An 8,368-nucleotide genomic window follows, 5' to 3' on the forward strand; every position below is an offset into this window, starting at 1 on the left:
GATAATACCAATATCATTCTGTTCTGACGTCAGAATGAAAACGATTTAATCATCACTGGCACGTGCAAAGTAGTGATGCAGATGCTCGATTTGACGTCATGAGATTTGTATGAGACTTCGACGACGTCGCGGTGTCACTCGTGACGTAGAGAACCAATGAACTGGTCCCTTCGACGATTCAATTGTCGAGGGGACCACCGTGTATGACGTACTGACGACATATCTACGAATGAAATAAATTAGTAATCGTCGTAATCGCATCCCACCAGTTTGCTGCAATATCTACGACTATGCACTTAGCCTAAGGCGCCTTGGTTCTATGAAAGTACAGATGTTTGCAATTTACATATTTTTACAAAGCGTACGATCAAGATTCCGGTCGTGACCCTTTTTTATTAGATCAAAAAATTATTTTGCATTTACAGTAATTCACTCGCTCTCCACCAGGGGTAGCACCAAATTCAATTACTCTCATAATAGTATGGGTGGTAGTAATATTAAGTTTCTAACATTAAATTTTCTATGGTTATGAATTTTCGCAGCACAAATATATATAATGATGATTGTTTCGATATACACTTAGGCCGTTCCACCAATTGTTACGAAACTAGTTAATTAAATTTGTTTAGTCGCTGTATATATGTTTAATAGGTGGTTGTCTCTTTAATCCGAAAACATTCGGTAGACTAACTTACAGCTGTACAAGCTTAAAACTTTTTTATTGGTTCTTCATCAAATGCATTACTCATAAAACTGGTCCGAAATGCATTTGATGAAGAACCAATAAAAAAGTTTTAAGCCTGTACAGCTGTAAGTTAGTCTACCGAATGTTTTCGGATTAAAGAGACAACCACCTATGAAACTAGTTAAGTTCGAATGCTACTAAATGTATGTACAGGTATATCTCGTCTTACGTCGGTAATTGGTTCCAAGAGAGGTGACGTAAGTCGAATTTACTTGTGTAGTTGTGACTTAGGTCGTAACTAAACGCCAATAATGGGCACTTAAAGACCGCTAAATAAGAAAACACAGAAACACAGATGTTTTGATGTTTCGTTCTCTAGGATTTGATGATGATTATGTATATTTACAGTAAATGTTAATATATTTTAATATGATTTCATGTGCTTTTAACGCTTTTCTAGTCCTATTACGACTTCAATATTTGTGGCAGAAGGATGTAAAGTCCAATAAAATGACTTAAACTTGATTTTTATTTTTCCATATACTTTTTGACAAACGACGTATAATCGGAAACGAAGTAACTCGAGGTACACCTGTACAGTACTGTAGAGTACGTTCCACCTCAAACTATCAGTCGAAGTTTCTGTAAATCGATTTCCATCTACATTCGATTTGCTGGTTTGCACGAAGCGCCATCTATTGGCAAAAATTTAACTAAAACTAAATATACTGAAAAATAATTTTTTTTATAAGAATTATAATATATATTCATTTAATTACTGAGGCAACGATATAGAGAGAAATAGATGTGCCATTACGCCGCCACTGCTACAGGTAGTGCGTAGCAGTGTTTTGCCCCCTGTACATCACACCTTTCCTGTTAGCAAAAGGTCATGCAGTTATGTATCTTAATTCCGTTTAAGGAAAGTTTTGAATCAACGTAACGTGACTTCCGTTGTAAGCCGGAATTTGTTGATATAAATTAAGATTAAGTTAATACATTAATAGAATATTTTAATATACGAGGATATTTACGTAAGTTTGCTTGTTTTGTTAAGTTGTGGTAATGCAACACTTAGGCGATCTGCCTAGAGGAGATGCCTTTCCGGAGGTCTTTCTAAGGGTAACTGGCCCCTATTCAGGCGTTACAAATATGTAGAAAACCGGGAAAACTCTGTGGGCTGCCGGATTTGGCGAGGCGCAGACTCAAGTGGCTCTTTGTTTCATTTCTAAAACTGTTGATTTTTTTTCTTTTTATAAAAGAAATTTTTTCATAGAGTAAATGTCTGTATAGATTTCTGTACTATTAGCAGCTGTTATCTGATTACAGTGGTTTCTTCGATATGACACTTTTCTCATTTTTAAAAGCCCTGAAAACATGGAACGTAATGTGCTTCCCATCTGCAAAAGTAAATTATTTTTATACAGACTTCAACCTGAAGAAATAACTTAATTCAGACTTAACTAAAAGATTTCTCCTAAAGGGTATGTTGAAAAATCCTCCTATTGAGATAGCCAAAGGAACTTTTCCAGATCTTTTCATGAAGTCCAGAATCTGCTTTAAAAAAAAAACTTTTAATTTTCTGATTGATATCGTCAACTATTTGAAAAAGAATATATACATAATGCACACGTTCAATTTTCTTTTCATGTTGATGCGACAAATTGAGAATCGACGAATGTCTTGGAAAGTGTTTTCTCTCTGTACAATTGAAAAATTGATAAAATCGTAGGTAAATACAAAGAAGGTGACTGATTATCTGTAATAAAAACTTACCGCAAATGCAAAAGCAGACAGAAGAAAACGATAAAGAATGGTAAGAATGGTGTAAATTACAACATATGAAAAAAATAAATGTCAAATTGTTTGGCTCGCATTAATAAACAGATATGCGTAATAGAAAAAACTCGTTCTCGTTGTGAGTAAAGTATAAGTGAGAACAAATATGTAATTTCATTTGTAATTAATCTGTTTCACGAAATTCCACAATTTTTCATGATGTAACATGAGTTTTTTCAATGACGACTTCAGATTTGGTTCATTCATATCAATCATTGTCAGTTCTCTCGAAAGTTCGCGAAATTCCTGCATGGATAGAAATACAAGAAGTGATCCCAAAAGTAAAATATAAGCAAATCCGCCAATAACAGAAATCCCCACGTGCTCATTTCTAAACTGCAGAAAAGAGGCTCGTATTCAAAGTTTCTATAGTTTTGCCAGTAAGGATATATGATAAAGAGTAGTAATATTTTTAACCAGACAGCAAGGGAACATGTAAGAAAGGCTATCAACAATGAAATATAATTAATAATAACGTTACCATGCCTCGTAACGCGAAGACGGACATCGACATTTCGCAGTTTAATTGTTAATTCGCTCTTGTTTCTCTTAATGGATGTTAATAAGAATGCGTAAATGAGAGCAACCGACATAATTCCCATCTTGTAAACTTTAACTCCACTCGGAGTAAAGCATAACTTTGCAAACAAGGAGCTGTTTCGTTGATACCTGGAATAATTTTCCACGTTAAAAGGAACACATATCCTTATGCAAAACATTCCAAGAACCGGAAGTAAAATGGTTTATAATTTTTGTAAGAAATTCGAATTGTTTCTTTTCTGGCAAATACATAAAATGAACGGTTCTATACCATAGATCGAAGCCATATTTAGACATGGTCTTAAAAAGCAACTGAAACATATTTCTTTTGGTAAATTCTATGACATTTTTTTCGTAAATTACAAGCCTCTTATGCTGATGTGACCGGAGGGTCGGAGTCTCTTTGACCCCTCGTCAGGATGTGACACCACCGAGTCGATCGAGACTCGGAAATCGCGACGCAGAGTTCTTACGTCACGCGAGCGGTCGCGAGTGAGCGGGTACGTTCGCGGTGGAGGTGGAGGTAGGAGAACCGAGGAAGTGAGTCACTCAAGACACCGGCTAAGTAACAAGGATAATTTTAATAAGGGAGTATAACAAAATTACAGCAAGACGCATAGCTAATACGGACGTAGTTTTAGATACGCGGAGAGAAAGAGTTTACAAACGATTTGCGAGTTGATAAATACCTTGGTTAAGCAAATGTGAGAGTCCCGGAGCCGTCGTCGGGTATCCCTGAGATGATATGGTCCACGGAGATTCACATTCAGAAGAAACAGTTCACAATAGAAAATACTCTCCGCACGGCACTATGTTCTCGGTATAATTCCCGGTCTTCTGGGTGGGGTCGCTTCAGAAGATGGCGGAAAGGGTTCAGGATTACTTTCACGATAACTAAACGATGACTGCTGGATTTGTCATCGTTCGCTCGTGTTATTTTTCCACGCGGGTTTTTTCCATGAGGGTCGGGTGTCCAATACGTAAATTCCTTCTAAAAGTTCCGGGTGGCATACGTCTAACTAGATGGGTCATCCCCAACGAGGAAGCAAGTTCGTGGGAAATAATTTTTATGGGTTTCCAACTGATCTCTTGATAAAATGGAGGGACAAAATCGAAAAATTTTGGGTTATTCACCTTCGTCCCTTCATCCGTCACACTAATGTTGCTATGATGTAGAATGAATGAATGAAAATTTCATAACAAACAATATAAAATTGCTCGAGATAAGCAGAGTCAATATATTCTGTATATGTCCCATATATTCCGTATATGTCTGTACTGTACATGTCCCATTTTCTACATAAAGGGATGAGAATGTTTAAAGAATTATAATGATTAAATATGCCAAAAGAAGGTGGAAGTTATAATAAATCATAGAAATCTTAACACATATAATTGTGTCCTCTTGTATTTTCTAAAAATTAAGCGGTTTTAGTTTTTCTGTTATTTTAAATTATTAGAACTATCTAATATATTAATATCACTCCCACCCCTGCGAACAAAAATATAGAAATCATTATTGGATTATGATCGATTATTAGATTTCAAACCTAAATTTACGTTTATGGAATAAGACGCTGGAAATATTAAAATATACTTCCATTATAATTTCTGTTTAAAGAAAAATATACTGCACAACAAAACAATCAAAGTTAGTTATTAATTAGGCTAATTAAACTGTGTACGTAAAATTTTAAGTTTCTTCTAATTAAAAATGTTTTTTTATTGGAAAATTTATCGTTAATGAATGACTCAATTGTCTTTCTTTACAAAATTTCTGTCACTAATACCAGTTTTTAAAATTAAATAACTTTTATGGCAACAATTAAAATTTTAGTGGCGCCATCTGCTATTATATTTTATTTAAAAAACTTATGTTTTTAACTATTATAAAATGGCAAAATGCTTATTTTAAGGGTGGGCATGAGTTTTATAAAAAATTGGAAATGCTACTAACCCCTAAAATCGTCATTAAGTTCGACCTTACTGGAGATACGCACAGTGGTGATATTTAGCGGGTTCGTACAAGTTCGCCCGAACCCGTTGGTAAAATTTTCAGTTTCCGAACGTTGTTAAACACACGTAACATTTCCGAGACCAACTAGTAGTGATCGGGGGTTTTACCTACCTGGCCACAGATAAGAAATGTATATACTGGGTGATCATAATTAGAGTAGTTCTCATTCAACATTGTTTAGAGAGATATTTAGCAATTCATGTACAACCAAATATAGTGTGGTGATATTGGTGGCATTTCATAAAACGCGAAAAAGATTTCTGCAATTTAAATTCTTTCTGGCTTCTAAGATACGCATCATAAACTGCACGATTAAGACCATGAGATCGGTGGAACCTAGAGACAGTCAACTCTTCAGATAACCAATGTATAGAATTCATAAATTGCTTTTTGAGTATGAAATTTGTCTGCAGAATTATGAATAAGCTTTATCTAAGTTTGTACTGAGTTGTGTTTGTACCAAGTTTGTACTTGGTGGGCATGATTATAATTTTTGTATTCAGACCACTCTGTAGCTGTAACCTATGAGCAGATTGACACCAAAATTTGTACACTGATCATGAAAAGAAGGCGGAAGAAGATTTTGCAAAAATATTTGTTCAAAAACTCTGCTAGGGACGATTTTCAAGAAAATATAAAGAGAAAAAACTATAAAAATATTCCATAATTTGTATACAGGTTTTGATGTCAATCCGTTTTTGTTTACAGATATTATATCTACTAGGTATATACTGGTTTTGTGAACATTGGTTTCTGTCACTGTACAGAGTTATGCAATATAAATTTTGATGGATAATTTAGAAGATATAGTATCGTGATCCTGCTCAAGTAATTTATACCACCGTATGGATCACACGAACTAATAACGCAAAATACTAGTCACGGGTTATTAGCTGACCGCGTGGAGTTTTTCGGTTTTTCTTTATGTCTAACACGTAAATACGAGCCTTATACTATCAAACGAAATCATTGTAAATTAGAATATTATTATACACATCAACGAATTTTCTGACAAACAAACATTTTATTAATCTACTTTTATTCAACGAAAAATGTTATACAGCAACATCACATTTTTGTGGTGTTTATATTAGCTAATTCCATAAAATCACGTGTTACACTTAAAAATACGTATTTCATTACATAAAAGGGTCTGTGTTTTATAGAAGATCCTAACGAAAGACATTGTCTTGGTAGAACACTTTTGTTTTTATCCATGAAATATTTTAAAAATATTTCATTTGTTTAAATTAATATTAAATTAATTCTTTTAACTGCATAGACAATATTGCAGTGTGACATCATAGGAAAAACGAAGCTGAATAACTAAATTTTTGGTGTATTTTATATAAAGAATTTAAGAAGTATTAGTTAATTACTTGTTATAGATGCGATTTTATATTTTAAAAGACTATAACTTAATGTGTAAAAATTGCCCGATTTTGTAAATTGCAGAATGTTATGCAAAGTGGCTTAATCTAGAAAATTTCTAACGAGAGATGCTTTTTAAATTCATATACACATTAATCAACAGAATGCTACGTCGAAACGAACAGTAACTGTAAAGAAAGTATTCTGTAAACTCCATACTTCTGTCATAATGGTCTCAAAGACATTTTTTCTGTCCTAATACCTACAGTAAAGTTTTCGGGTAGTAACAGTTGACATACATAACACTACAACAATATCACTAATGCAATTTAGATTTAAATGAAAAGATGTAACTGAAGACAAAGTTGAAGAAGCATGTAGTAAGCTGAACTTTCACATTAATGTAGCAAAAACTAATTCTGTATACAAAAAGAAAAAGTAAATATTTAATTTCTGAATACTATTTTAATGTGTTTAAAATACAAACCTACCATTTCAAACAAAATTTTAATTACAATCATTCTTATTATTGAACGGATTTCGTAGTTTCAATAGACCAGAGAGTACCGAATGAAGAGAACTCGCCACCTGAAAATATATAATTATTATCAAAATGAGATATTTTATCGTATATTAATTAAACATAATTGAAGTTGTACCTTTATAGGAAATTTCTTCGTCACTTGGAAAGACTGGTTAATACAAATGCGCAAACTAACCTTTCCAAATCTTTTCATAAAACAGAGAATCTGTTTGTAAATAATAACATTTATTAAAAATTTAAAAAATTACATAATATATATACATATAATTATATTATCTTACTTTCATCTTCGTTTCTAGTTTTAGATCGTTGAATGAAAATACACGTATATCTTGAAAGGTGTTTTCCATCTGAAACTAATGATGTTAATACAACTTCTATAATGTGTTATAACACCAGAAAAAAATACTTACCATAAATGCCAAGTGACAAAGCAGAAAACTGTAAATTAGGCAAACAAAGCTTAATATCACAATTAATACAAAAAATATGTGCTTCACTTGGATATTTATGTCTATGAATAAATACATATAATAGCAGAAACTGGTTCCAAAGATAAGAGCATTGTGCACAATGATATACACAAAATTGACTTTATGATTGAACTGTGAAACGAAGTTCCACAATCCGTCATGAAGTATCATAAATTTGTTAAGTCTAGATTCAAGATTTATGTCAGTGTTTTCAATGAACGATAGTATCTCCGATTGATGAATATATTCCTTTATTATAAAGAAATGAAGTATAGCAACGAACAGCAACATGTAAGCGATAGATCCAACTAAGAAATTAACCCACGTGGCTAACTCGATGCTGCAAAACAATGCTTCACTCTCAAACTTTCTTTCGTTGTGCCAAATTGGATACAGATCATAAAATATTACAATTTCTATTGGAATACAAATGGACAAGACAATGGCAAAAACCAAAAGTCCCGCATTATTTACTGCATTCATTATTGCAATTTCGTTATTTTTGAAAAAGTCAAGATTTCTTAGTGTAATATTGAAATCAATCTTGCGATTTCTCAATAAGCGAATTAAAGAAACAAAAGTGAAAGCTAAAGCGGTAATTACTATCTTGAATACTACAATTCCCTTTCCGATTAACGTAAAAGTCTGAATGCAAGGCGCAGTGGGACTGAAAACGGGGATCGTTTGCCATAATGCTATAATTACATGTCCCCACGCTAGGAATTCCACAAGTTTGGAGTAATATTTTATATAAGAACTGTTAAATTTGACGAAATAATTTGTACTTCCACATTTACAATAAACATATGGTTGAAAACCATAGATCATGCACATAATAGTACAGGGTTTTAAAAGATGACACAAGCAAATTTCGTCGTACATGTCGAAAGACGTGTTAT

Source organism: Centruroides vittatus, unplaced genomic scaffold (assembly GCF_030686945.1).
Source record: "Centruroides vittatus isolate TY-2023 unplaced genomic scaffold, ASM3068694v2 contig_109, whole genome shotgun sequence".
In the NCBI taxonomy this organism is placed as follows: domain Eukaryota; kingdom Metazoa; phylum Arthropoda; class Arachnida; order Scorpiones; family Buthidae; genus Centruroides; species Centruroides vittatus.